This window comes from Lissotriton helveticus, chromosome 5_1 (assembly GCF_964261635.1).
Source record: "Lissotriton helveticus chromosome 5_1, aLisHel1.1, whole genome shotgun sequence".
NCBI lineage: Eukaryota > Metazoa > Chordata > Amphibia > Caudata > Salamandridae > Lissotriton > Lissotriton helveticus.
The window spans coordinates 1,138,631,755-1,138,645,757 of NC_136065.1; the positions used below are offsets into that span (position 1 = coordinate 1,138,631,755).

At 47.6% G+C, this 14,003-nt stretch overlaps 1 protein-coding gene across 1 annotated transcript in view; it reads right to left on the reverse strand.

Annotated features, from left to right (window-relative positions):
- Window positions 1-2,587, reverse strand: part of BBIP1 (BBSome interacting protein 1) — a 62,392-nt gene extending 59,805 nt beyond the window's left edge. Inside the window, exon 1 of the mRNA XM_078643770.1 lies at window positions 2,377-2,587. The gene's annotated coding sequence lies outside the window, so the exon portion shown is untranslated. The remainder of the gene's footprint in view (window positions 1-2,376) is intronic.
- Between the last annotated feature and the right edge of the window lie 11,416 nt (window positions 2,588-14,003).

Sequence of the window (14,003 nt, forward strand, 5' to 3'; positions counted from 1 at the left end):
TCCCGCTTTGGACCAAAATCATTAATAGTTCTCTGCAACAAGGATGCATCCCTGACTCCCTCAAAGTAGGACAGGTATCGCCCATACAAAAGAAACCTACAGCGGACCCCACCGAGTTGATCAACTATCGTCCTATCACCAATATCCCTACTTTGGCCAAACTCTTAGAAAAATGTGTACACCTCCAACTGACAAAACACATCGAGCATTTTCACCTCCTCAATTCACACCAATCAGGCTTCCGAGCAGGCCACAGCACGGAATCAGCTATGACACACATAATTGATGACGCACTTCAAATTCTTGATCAGAACGGTACTTGCCTCCTCATCCTTCTCGACCTCTCATCAGCCTTTGATAAGGTCAAACACGAGAACTTACTCGATCTGCTGAATCTCCGAATGGGTATATCAGGGACAGTACTCAAATGGTTCACCTCCTTTCTGCATAACCGGACTCAGAAATTCAAGATTAACAATACTATGTCTACACCAGTTCCTGTAACACTAGGTGTCCCACAAGGATCCTCCCTATCCCCTACTCTGTTCAATCTAGTCATGGAACCTCTCACCGCTCTGCTTCAAGCATCTAGTGTACAATTTCACATGTACGCAGACGATACCCAGATCTACCTGAAAATACACACCCTCGAAGACATCAAACTTCTCAACACAACGCTCAGGAACACTCAGACTTGGCTAGCTGAGAACCATCTCAAACTTAATGCCCTAAAAACGGAATTCCTCCTAATAGCTCCTCCCTCCAAAGTCCCCATCACTCAGTCCTGGCTTAACCATCTCACTGCACTTAACGTTCAGCCTACTATCGTGGATTCAGCGAAATCTTTAGGAATAACCCTCAACTGCAATCTCAATATGCATCACCACATCAGCAATGCTACGAAAGAAGCTAATTTCCAAATCAACACATTGAGGAAGCTGAAACCTTTCCTCCCTGCAAATGACTTCAGAACTGCAGTCCAAGCCCTAGTAATCCCTCGAGTGGATTATGGAAGTGTTGCCCTCTGTGGCCTCCCCTTATTGACTACCGCACCATTAAATGCCTCTATTAATGCTGCAGCCAGACTTATCACAAGCTCAAAAAAACGGTCACACGTCTCACCCGACCTAAGATCCCTGAACTGGCTTCCATATGAAGCTAGAATACACCTGAAAATCGCATGCATGACACACAAGGCTATACACCACAACTCACCCTGCTACCTCGCTCAGAAACTGACAATTTCGGGTGGCTCAAGAGCTACAAGAAGCGCAGAAAACCTTCTCTTGAAACCCCAAAGATTCCACAAGAAAAAGACATATAAACGCTCCTTATCTGGGATGGCGCCCAGGATCTGGGATGGAGCCCAGGATCTGGAATGCCCTTCCTCCAGAAATCAGACTTATCTCATCCACCGCATCCTTAAAAAAAGAAGTAAAATCGCTCCTCTTAGCTAAAGTCACATGACTTTTGACTAATGTTCTCTCGTTCTCATTATGTTTCGTCCAAAAACTATGTACAGTTGACCACATATGCACCGCTGCTACTTCACCTTGTTTACATTTATTTAATCTATTGCTCATCTTAGCATGATTTGTTTCATTTTTATTCCTTTATCTTGTATAGTTGACCACCTTTATACCGTTGCTACTTCACCTTGTTGCCATTTGTTTAATTTGTTTGCTTATCTTTGTATTATATATTTGTTTAATTTCTTTATCTGTTTAACCCATCTGTATGTAAAGTGCTCTGATATACGCAAGGATCTTGTTCGCGCTCTATAAAACCTTCAAAATAAATAAAATAAAGTCTATTATTGGATTCCTGTGGTGATGTAACAGACTGTAGTCCAGTCTGTGACATCACTGTGTTTTCAGGAATAATGCCTGATTGTTTGACTTCAGTCTCATTATGAAATTACGGGCGGACATAATTTTCCTAGAGTAATGCCACAGATCACTGAAAGACTAAAAATCAATAAGCATTCACGTTTGTTCGACTCTCTTTTAACATGGTTGCCCTGTTGCTTCTTTTTTGGTTGCTGGTCTTTTAAGATGCAACAACATACAAAAATTGTACAAGTGGACCAGCTACCGGTACCTCCGCGACCCGTTGAAAGCATTCGCTGCACTGCACTAATATCACCTTCATTTTTGTCTTGAAACGATGACAAGCAGGAAGTTATAGCAAATTAGATATGGTTGAGTGAGAGTGGATGAAAGGCTGTGTGTAAGAGTATCGATGAAAGTGAGTGAGATAAGGCAAGTGTGGATAGAAAAATGGAAGGGAAGACTAGAGTATAGTTTAGGGATTTAGGGGGTCAGGACTGTTGTCACGGTACAAGACAAGTAATTAAAACGCGTCCAGATTACTTACAAAGGCTATCAGTGAATTCTGCCAAATGTCCGCTGTCCCTTGTTGATATTTTTACGGATAAATATAATCCCAAATCTTGACGACTTCCGGATCCCACCACAGCCAATCACACGGCAAAAGAAAATTGCCAGGGAGTGTGTGGGTCTCGTAATGTGTAAAGAATCCTGGGATTGGCCCATCCTCTGCATCTCAGCCAATCGTAGCGCGCAGCAGAGCATTACGAGGTACTCATTGGCTGTAGGTACGCACATGCGTCAACGGTGCATAATCACTGATCGTTAAATAGTATTGGGGACACAGTTAAGTGGTTAATTGAGGAGTGACGTTTGATGGGAAATCGGGTGGTAGTTGGCGTGTCAGTTTAAAACATCACTGACCCCAGGTGGAGAACATTAGTCATGGTCGGACTTTATGACGGGTCAGACATCCGAGGCTGCAGTCGGATTTGAAACGGAACTCCCGTCTGAAAGAGGTTGCAGCCCAATGGTGACGAGGAAGGTTCTGCTGGATGTTGCTTGCAGCTCGCCAACAGTTATGTGGCTTGGGTCAAGTCATTGGCTTTGATAAGGTGCTCAGCACGGTCCCACAGGTTTATGTGGCATGGTTAGTATCTAATTACACAGCGGCAGCGCCCACGTTTTTAAAAAACGGCTGGGGGGCTAAACCAAGTTAGGCAGTATTCACGTGTCATCTCAGGGAGGCGTATTATACGTCTATCCTGCCAAGTCCCACGCATCAGGAGTTAAGCTAAAGCATTTACTGCATCAACATTCATTGGCCATGCAAATATATCTCACTGACACACGTTGGGGGTCATGAGGCGCTTCAAAATTACCTTGTGGCAGCACTGAATAGCTGCACTGCATAGGAAGGAATTAAGAACGCTGCCCTCTCGTGTGCCACCGCTCATTCGATGTGAATCTAGACTTCGATGAAAAACAAATACATAAGTGTATACATACCAGGCCCGGTTCCAGGAATTTGTATTTGGGTGGGCCAAGGGTGCATTTGGGTGGGCCACTGCGAGCTCGATTTTTCGCATATATGTCTGGGCAGACCTGCTTCAGGGCCCTCCTTGATCTCTTCTTAGTCTTACAAGGCCCAATAAAACGCACTCTTTCCCAAATCTCTTTCTAAATGTGATCACTCTCAAAAAGTGTTATTTCCATGTAATGTCCCTTTGATGGGAAGAGGAGGTTTCTGAGGAGGGAGTATCAGGCAAGTGACACTTCTCGGGCTCCCTCTGTGCGTGCCGTCAGGGAGAATCCGTCTTCATTACTACCTCCACCTGACCCCAGACTCTGCAACGCACTCCCTTACAGGCTTGATTATCCACTACTCCTCCCCAGTGCACCTTATCTCACAGCTGACCTTGGGCCCCAGCCCCATATCAGGCACCATCGGGCTCCACTTTCATTTTTCCTGGTAAAAACATTAGTAAAATCACCTTCATACTTAAAACATTAAATATAGTAGTACATATAATTAGCACACACTTTAAAGTATGTTCCACAGTAGCCCTTATGACCCAACTGCTAATTAAATAAACAAAAACAGAAATGCCGGTTTCAGCACTGATGCGAAAGTCTTTTTTGGCGCCGCACCTGTAACCTCTTTTTCCGTAAATACCTTCACTCCCACCCTCCACCAGTGGCCCTCATCTTTCCCTAACTCCCCCCTCCACCCATGACCTCCTCCTCGGATTCCCTCACTGCCACCCTCCACCAGTGCCCCTCATCTCTCCGTAGCCCCTCCCACTACCTCCTCCTCGGACTCCCTCACTGCCACCCTCCACCAGTGCCCCTCATCGCTCCATAGCCCCTCCCACTACCTCCTCCTCGGATTCCCTCACTGCCACCCTCCACCAGTGCCCCTCATCTCTCCGTAGCCCCTCCCACTACCTCCTCCTCCGATTCCCTCACTGTCACCCTCCACCAGTGCCCCTCATCGCTCCATAGCCCCTCCCACTACCTCCTCCTCGGATTCCCTCACTGCCACCCTCCACCAGTGCCCCTCATCTCTCCGTAGCCCCTCCCACTACCTCCTCCTCAGATTCCCTCACTGCCACCCTCCACCAGTGCCCCTCATCTCTCCGTAGCCCCTCCCACTTCCTCCTCCTCTGATTCCCTCACTGCCACCCTCCACCAGTGCCCCTCATCTCTCCGTAGCCCCTCCCACTACCTCCTCCTTAGATTCCCTCACTGCCACTGTTCAACAGTGCCCCTTATCTTTACGTAGCCCCTCTCTCTTATGCATTCCATTTGTTGTATAGCTCTACTCATACCAGTGTAATGTGTGTCAGTACTTTACACCACGCACACATTGTACAGAGACAATGATTCATACTAGTATGTAAATCAGTCTACAGGGAATGTCACAAAAGCCAATGAGGATTACAAGGTGTATGAATCACATGTCATTCATACTGGTGGGCAGGATATTTTAAAAGGGTTAGGTCTGGGGAAACAACCTTAGGATTTAAAAAGTATTCCATGGGGTCAGCTTTACTGATGAAAATGTATATCCGCCCAAACATACTCATTTTAGCAACATTAGAATAATGAAAGACTTGGGAAGTTCTAACTATATCACAAAACAAAAAAAGTGAAGTTCTAACTCTACCATTCATGTTTGTAGGTAGCTCTTTGGTGACAGTTCATTGGTTACTGTCCTATGTTAGGATTGTAACTTCTGAACGGCAAGTAACACAAGGATCTCTGTGACAAAGGCAGTAACCCACTGAGCTATCCAGGGCTTTAAGTGGGCCGGGTCTCACTGGGTCTGAGCACCGGCAGTTTTTTTAAGGGGGTCTCGAAACGGGTCTCTATCGGGCTCTGTTTTGAGCCCGGGCACAGGTAGTCTGTTTTTTCCCGAACTGCAGTGACAGCAGTCTGCTGTCACTGCAGTCCAGATAAAAGTGCCAGGGCACCAAAACAGAGCCCGATAGAGACCCGTTTTGAGACAGCAGGCACATCGCTGTACCCTGTTCACACTACTCATGTGTAAAGTTACGGCATGACGTCATGCCAGGTGAGCATTGTAGGAGGAAGGGAAATCCTTTAAAGAGAGTCATTTTCTCCATGGATTTTCCTTTTCCTTTCCTTTTGAAACTTGGGAGCAGCAACATTGTTGTGATGTCACCAGTGCTTTAAGTGGAAGCATTTGCAATATTATATACAAGCTATAGTTGCTGTTATCTTATGCAACTAACAACCATTGACAAAGCCAATAGTCCTGACTTGTAGGTATGATGTTACTTGTTGTATCAAATACCTGGATGCAATGACAGAAACAGCAAAATACAAGTCGGGCCGCACACTGCTAAACACAGATTTTTAACGTACTGTTTTTAAGCCACGTCCTCAAATACATTGGCCACGCCCCTTTGAGAGACCCCCCCACCAGGTTTTTCATCCTGCTTAAAGCTCTGGTGTTATCCACATAAAATATAGTTCATCAGCATTTAAAAACTACCAACAGATAAATGATTGCTCTCCAGCAGGATCATTAATCACCAGCGTTATCTGGGCATTTTGTATTCTTATTGTTGTCCTGCATCGGCCATGATAAAAACTGTTTAAATGAAGCACACACGAAGTGTGTGTTCTGCTGGGCCTGTGCAGATTTAAAAAAAGAAAAAAATGTAGTAAGTATTCTCTTACCTACTCCATTAGTCAAACTTTGCAGGGGTCAGGAAAGGTGAATAGAATTAAACAAACTTCTTTGCTCCTGTGCTGCGTAGAAAAAGAAATATCACAGCAGCAGGACAGTAGGCAAAGGTTACCAAAGGTTACCTTTGTCAAATAAATGATTTGTTGCCTTTCGCCATGCAGAGAGGAAGGGGTGAAAAAAGTAAACAAAGCCTCCTTAACATATACATGGTCTTGTAAAGACCTGTGAAGTACTCTGATGCGGCTGCGATAATCTCTAAAACTGTCTCTGTGTGTGCGCGCCGGGAAGCTGTCTCGGCCCGAGCGCACACACGTTGGAGGAGGGTTGAATCACTTTGATCCCAAAGGCATTGCCCGCCTGCCTTCAAGCCCTCACTGCGAGGGCCAAGGATCCTGTTTGGGTGGGCCAGGCTCAAGTTTGGGTGGCCCTGGCCCACCCGGCCCACCCGCTAGAACCGGGCCTGATACATACACGTACATTCCCTCTTCGGTGGTTTTTTGCACAACATATAGTGGTATACAACTCTTTATTTCACAAGGTGTCGGGAGATAGGGAAAATATTTCACTGTTCCCTGTAGAATATGGGCTTTCATCATAATGAAAGTCCCGCGAGTTTTTCAGGTTGTCAGGGCTACTGGATTTAGGAGGAAGAAAGGACCAAATTATATAGCAAGATTTTCGAAATTATACAGCAAATAAAGCTATCTTTCAGCATATTTTCTGGTAGAATTTCCACCCATTGTAGAAATAAATAAAAATTTTGTGAAGTCTGTAAATGATGTGGCAAATATGATAAATTCAAAATTATCCGTTGAACCGGCAGCCACAGAATCACAAATCTACTTGCCCTCACAATTGCCCGTTGCTTTCTCTACATTTAATTCCTAAAAGGTAAACGCAACCTAAATATTACAGTTCCACTCAGTGCCCTTACTTGAGGTATGAAGAAAACAGCGTTTGCAATCTAACTAACCCAACGAAGGTCCTATATTGCCATCTGGCGGATCCGGCGAGATTTACAATCCGTTTAAGCAATTAGCTGATGAAATTAGAAAGCTCACACCGCGCAGGTTTTGACAACAAATGGGTTTTAGAACAAAGGATTCTTTGAGACGTTTTTTTTAATTTCAACCTTTTTAAAAACTGCGGCAACAATCAGATTCACATTTCCTGCTTTTCCTTCCAATACGTGTTTCAAGCCAGAAACTGTCCTTTCGTCACAGTTTTGCAGGATTGTAGATATCAAAAGCAGTCGAAACACAGTGTATGGTTTTCGCATCCTTTAAATAGTCAGATAAAACAAATCTTACAAGTTAATTAGTGATACCCTCCCAAATTGCAGTAATTTGAAACCAACCAATGCACGACCACCATAAAAAATAAACTATTTGAACGGTGCCCTCCTATTTTCTTTGGTTACCCTCTATACACTTACACAATCATTGGGAAACATAAACAAAAAAAAAATACGTATATGCAGGTTGCACGTGGAAACAGCATTCCATCAAATTAAGTAAATGGCACCATCTACGGATGAAAGCTTAGAATGATGAGTTTCTTATTGAAACATTCGGATTTACAACATAAACACATTTGAACAACTGTTATACAAAATCCAGAAGGGCACAAATAGAAGTCATGATCTTCATTTCATTTTGAAAAATATTGATAGCCCCAGCTCTTTGTTTATTATATTCTTGTATGCAAGGCTTAACCAAAAGATACATCTGGATTCTTTGCAACGGAATTCCTTCTCCCTATCACTTTGCCTTATGTTAGGTAAAACTTGGTCGATGGCTTTAACATTTAACCCTTCATTACTAGTATCTATCTTATGCTGTCTGAATCAGTAAAGCTGTAGTGAAGGTCAAATTGGCTTTTCCTATGGCACGAATTTGTTTTCAAATATGTGTCTTTAGACTACGTACTGTACTTCTGATATATTTCTTGCCCCATGCCAGTTTGATCAACAGTGCTTGATTAACTGTGATTGTGTATTGCAAACAATGGCCTTTTACATGTCTCCATGATTATTATATAGCCGAGTGAAGCCGGCTCTAATTGTAATGTATTTGATGTCACTACCTTTCTCTTTCATTTCCTCAATCCTCACAAAGTGCACCCTACTATTTCCCCTTTCTTTCCGCCACTTCCTTGGGCACTTGATATAATACGCTGTCCTAGATTTATTCTGATGCTTAATATGATTAAATAATATTGCATGCTTTATTGTGTTATGTAATTCGAATTAATGCCGGCTGGCATTTAATTACGTGTTTATTTTAATTGTAAGACTGGGACACTCCCTTTATGTACTGACACGTGACAGCAGTCATATTGACTCTCGTGTCTCCCAAAGTCTCCAGCTTCTGTCCATTGATGCTAAGCCACTGCCTGAACCTTTTCGTTTTATCGGGGACGTGGGTTTGGGAAACACCACCTAAGGATACTAAGGTAACCTCTGCACTGTCTCCAAAACGAACTTGAGTAATGTCCTCCCCAACAGAACACTAGCAATCCCTGGTGTAGGCCCACCAGTGGGGGGTTTCTTCTTGGGGCCAGTAGCATCACCCCTCTTGTGCCCTGACTAGAGACAATCATATCACCTGGGCTTGTAGTGCCCCTGTAGTTTCTTCCCACTTGCGGCCAACAGAGCTAGGACCAACACCCACCCTCACCACTCGTGGCAAGAACCTATGGGCATCATCAACAGCAAACTTGACATAACCACCCAAGTCAATGTGGTCACCGCTTCATGTTTCCATACCCTGAAATGCTGAGGAAGATTTAAAAATGGCTCCCAATCAGCACCCAGAAAACCATCAAACACAAACTAGTCACAAGTAAACTGGACTACAGGAACACCCTCTATGCCGGGATCAACAGAAAACTCACCTAAAGGCTGCAGCCTATTCAGAACTCTGCAGCCAGAATTACTCTCAACCACCCATGCTGCACTCACATCACACCATACCTGAAGGACCTCCACTGGCTCCACCTTCACAAACAAGCACCATTTAAGCTCCTCGCCCACACGTTCAAGGCACTACATAACACTGTCCAAGCAGGAGGAGGAGCTTGGCGGGCATCCGAGATGGCCGCGTGAGCACAGCGCTCCCCGGACCCCCGCCACTCCCGGCATGATATCCTGAACTTATCCTGATTTTTTACGAGGATTTGTATAGAGGACACTGGGCTGATTGCCCTGGACTTTTTGGAATTCGATTTGGACCCGGGGTTCCGGAGTTACGTCTGTTCGAACTTTCGCGCTCCACTCTCGAGGTACGCCCGGGACTGGGTGAGGCTCAGTGGCCGTCTTGAAGTTGAACAACAACGGCAGGGGGATTCGACCTGTGGGTCCCCCTCTTAAGTTTCGGTTTCGTTTCTGCCTCAGACTGAGACATCTGGCAGAGGAACCTGGCCTGGGCTGCAGTCGGGGCACGGAACGGCTGTCGGGCCTTTGGCTAGCTTATTCTCCTATCTGTTGGCCCTTCTAATAGTGGTGCCCTAGCTGTGGTTCTTTGGTCCCGAGGCCCTACTTTCCTGTGGCCACTCCATCCAGCCTGGTTGATTACCTGGTGACGCAGTTCTGATATGGCGGGCAGAGGGGTCCGAGAGACTCGGAAGACCTAGACGCCCCTGCGTGGGGGCCCGGTCCAGTCTAACGTGATGGACCGCTACACCCATTCCAAGGGGTCCCCCGGAGCCGCCCTGCCCGGAGCCAGTAATGCTGATCTCCCTGTGGACGCGTCAACGGAGCCTTCTTTGCAGGACATCATGGGCGCCATTTCTGCTATGAAGGAGTCGATAGGCCAACAATATGAAGCTTTGGCCCACAAAATCGACACCGTGGCCATCGAGGTCAACTTGATTCGTGCTGACCTGTCGAAAACCAATGAGAAGGTGAAGTCACTGGATCTTAAGTCGTCCAGTCTCACGGAGGACGTTTCGGAGATACAGACGGAGGTCGGCAACCTTCGCAGTGTGAACGACTTCATGACCCGGCGCTTGGAGGACTTTGAGAACAGGGCACGTCGCTGTAATGTACGAGTGGTCGGAGTTCCGGAGAATCCAGAACCCCATTCTGTTGACCTCCTTGTTGAGGATTTGATCCAGAACCACCTCTCTCCGTCTGGTCTGACGAAGTTTTTCGCTGTGGAACGTGCCCATCGTGTTCCGGGGGGCAAGGGTAAACCAGGTGCCCCGCCGAGGCCTATTGTTGCGAAACTCTTCCATTATAGGGATCGGGACGCTATCCTGCAAGCATCGCGTGTGAAGGGCCCGGTGGCCTTTGAGAACGCCACGGTGAACTTCTATCCGGACTTTTCTCAACAGGTCCAGAGACAGCGTATGGGCTTCCGTGATGTTAAGAAACGTCTCCGAGACATGGGGCTTCGCTACGCCATGCTTTTTCCGACCAGGCTGCGCGTAGAGTACAACGACCGAACCTTCTTCTTTGATCGGCCTGATTCTGTAAATGACTGGATGGACTCTCTGCCTGATCGATCTCCTGAGACTGAGTCCGCCGCCCACCCGGGTGGTGCTGAGGGTGGTGTGGAGAGCTGAACAATCCGCCTACGCGTGGGCCCTCGACTAGAGTAAACTCTTCAGGGATTTGCTGCCTCAGTGCCTCTGCTGTTTGTGTATTCTCCTTATTATCTGTCTTACTCGGGGTGGCGGGTGGGCCGGAGCCTTTCCTCCTCCGGGGTTCTTTTTGTAGAATGGGGGTTCCTGGGTGACAGGCACACTGCATGTTGGGGTGGCTATTTTGCAGGGGTGCAGGGTGGGGGGTGTTTTCTTGATTGGTGGTGGGTGGGTGGTTGGGATGTTCGATGTTTTTGTGTTATGTTTTCAAGGCGAATCAATCTGGCTTCTGCTCCTTTTTATGTCATGCTCATTGCGGGGGGGTTTCGGGGTTGCTGTGTGGGATGGGGGGTAGCGGGTTGAGGCTTGTTTCGTGGAATGTTAATGGTCTGGGAGATCGCATTAAGCGGAGTGTGGTGTTAAAATGTCTACGCCGTTTATCTCCCGATATTGTTTTCTTGCAGGAAACTCATTTGGTGGGCAATACTTGTCGTGCGATGAATAGGTGGGGGTATCGCCTTGCTGCACATTCGGGGTTTACCACGGGTTCCAGGGGGGTGGGTATCCTTGTTCGGGTTTCCCTCCCCCTAGCTATTGATGATGTGATCCTTGATGATCGGGGGCGTTATGCTGCCCTCGTGGGTCGCTATGAAGGTCGTACCCTCTCCTTGTTTACTGTTTATGTGCCCCCCGGCCTACAGACTTCTACCTTTGCCGATTTGGGCCGTGTGTTGTTGGACCTTCCTGATAGTACTCTCTTTCTTGCAGGCGATTTTAATTCTGTGATCTCCGGTCTGCAAGATCGCTACCCCCCTAGGGATACTCCTTTAGCCCAACAGTGGTTAGGAGGGTTTTTCGATACGTTTGGTTTGGTGGACTGCTGGAGGCTCCTACATCCTACCCAGCTTCAATATACTTTCCATTCGGGGGCCCACGGGAGTCTGTCTAGACTGGATTATTTCCTGATGCCCGCGGCGCAGACGCCGGCGGTGCGTGAGATCAGACACCTCCCCCGGGGTATCTCCGATCATTCTCTGCTCTGGCTTTGTTTTGAGTTGGGGGTGGAGGCGGTGGGCCGAGTGGCTCCAATTAACCCCTGGTATATTGCCTCCCCTGAGACCCGGAACCTTTTGACTAAGTCTTTAGATGCCTACTTTTTGGACAACAAGGGGTCGGTTTCCTCGGCGGTATCCCTGTGGGAGGCCTTTAAAACAGTGATTCGTGGGCAGGCCCTTTCTCTAATTGCTGAATCCAAGAAGGCTAGGAATCGGGAGGTGGTGGACCTTGAGATAGAGATTGCTGAGAGGGAGGCCGCCTTAGAGTCTGAGATCACCTCTGATAAACTCCACGCCCTGGGTCTGAAACAATTTGCTTATAAATCCTTGGTCACGGATGCGGCTAGACTGATGTTCCGGGAACAGCAGGGTCGTCTGTATGATGTGGGGGACAAAGCGGGTAAATTGTTGGCATGGTTGGATAAGAAAGAGAGAGCGAATCGTGTGGTGCCTGTGATTCAGTCGTCGAATGGTGTCGGAGTGACAGACCCGGTTGGAATAGTTGAATGTTTTGCTGAGTATTTTCGTGTGGTGTATACCCCTGTGTCTGGACGAGATGTGGCTGACTCTCGCCTTTTGTTGCGCGATATAGCTTTGCCCTGTGTTTCCGATCTGGACCGTGTCTTGTTGGAGTCCCCTTTTACTACGGATGAAATAGCGACTGCCATTCGTTCGCTCCGTTCGGGCAAGGCATTGGGCCCGAATGGGTTGCCAATTGAGCTGTACAAGCTACGCCCTGACAAGGTAGCGCCCTATCTTCGTGCCATGTTTTTGGAGTCCAGGGAACGGGGTATTCTCCCGTATGACCAGCGTCTTGCCACGATAGTCGTTATTCCCAAGGACGGGAAACCGCGGGACCTCTGTTCGTCTTATAGGCCCATTTCCCTGTTAAATGTTGAGCCTAAGGTCCTGGCTAAGCTCCTGGCAACCCGCCTGCTGACGGTCATTAGCGACTTGGTTCATCCGGATCAGTCCGGATTTATCCCGTATCGCAACACGGCTCTTAACCTACGTCGTCTTCACGGCGCTGTTGCGAGGGCGGGGCTTCTGACGGAGCCGGCCATTTTGGCCTCGTTAGACGCCTCGATGGCTTTTGACACGGTTGAGTGGCCCTATCTTTGGGCAGCTCTCGAAAAATTTGGTTTTGGACCTGAATTTATTGGATGGGTCAAGTTGTTGTATGTGGAACCCTTAGCACAAGTGGTGGTGAATGGTAGAGTTTCTGTCCCCTTTAGCCTTGGTAGAGGGACCCGTCAGGGTTGCCCCTTGTCTCCATTGCTTTTCGTGCTGGCCTTGGAACCGTTAGCTGCGTGCCTTCGATGGGAACCCTCCCTCAAAGGGATCCGTTGGTCACCGGACTTTGAAGACCGCGTCTCTCTTTACGCGGACGACATTCTTCTTTATTTGACATCTCCGCGTAAATCTTTGAACGTCTTATTTGATGTTCTTACTTCGTTCGGTGCTAACTAGGGCCTTGTTATTAATTGGGCTAAGTCATGTGTGTATGTTCTCTCGGGTGTTTTGCCCTCTTTGCCGGCCAGATTCCCTATCCAGGTGGTACAGTCTGGCTTCAAGTATTTAGGGATTTTTATTACCCGGGATTCCTCCCTCCGGTTTGAGCGTAATCTCCTCCCCCCGCTTCTTAGATTGCGACTGGATGTGGCCCGTTGGCGTAAGCTGCCCCTGTCTCCTCTGGGTAGGGCTGCTCTCTTTAAAATGATGTCTTTGCCGCGGTTCCTCTACGCCCTTCAGAATTCTTTCGACGATGTTCCTGCTACTTATTTCAGAGAAATCGAGAGTCTCCAAAGACAATTGATTTGGGATGGGCGTCCACGTATAGCCCTTGCGAAACTTACTATCCCTTGGTACGACGGGGGCATGGCACTCCCCGACATCAAGAGGTACTACTGGGCAGCCCAGCTATCGGCAATTAACCATGCGATGTACTCGCCAGGTCGCGATCCGGCGTTTGAGATGGATAAGCTCCAGTTGCCGGGAGGGCCATCTTGTGGGCCCGACCAGGGCAGCGGTCAACGTGTGGCGCGCAGCGAATGTGAGTTTGGGATGGGAGAATCGGCTGACGCTGGCGACTCCGCTTTATGCTTCTGAACGTTTGGGATGTCTCTGGTCTTCTAAGGGCTTTGACCGCTGGGATGTGATCGGGATTTGTAAAGTGGGTGACGTCTGTGTGAATGGTCGCGTGAAATCATTCCAGGCCCTTAAGGCGGAATACCACTTGAGTGATAGAGAGTTTTTCCGGTATCTGCAAGTCCGACATGCCTTGGCCTCGGTTCTGACTCCTGATGTGGCCCTGCC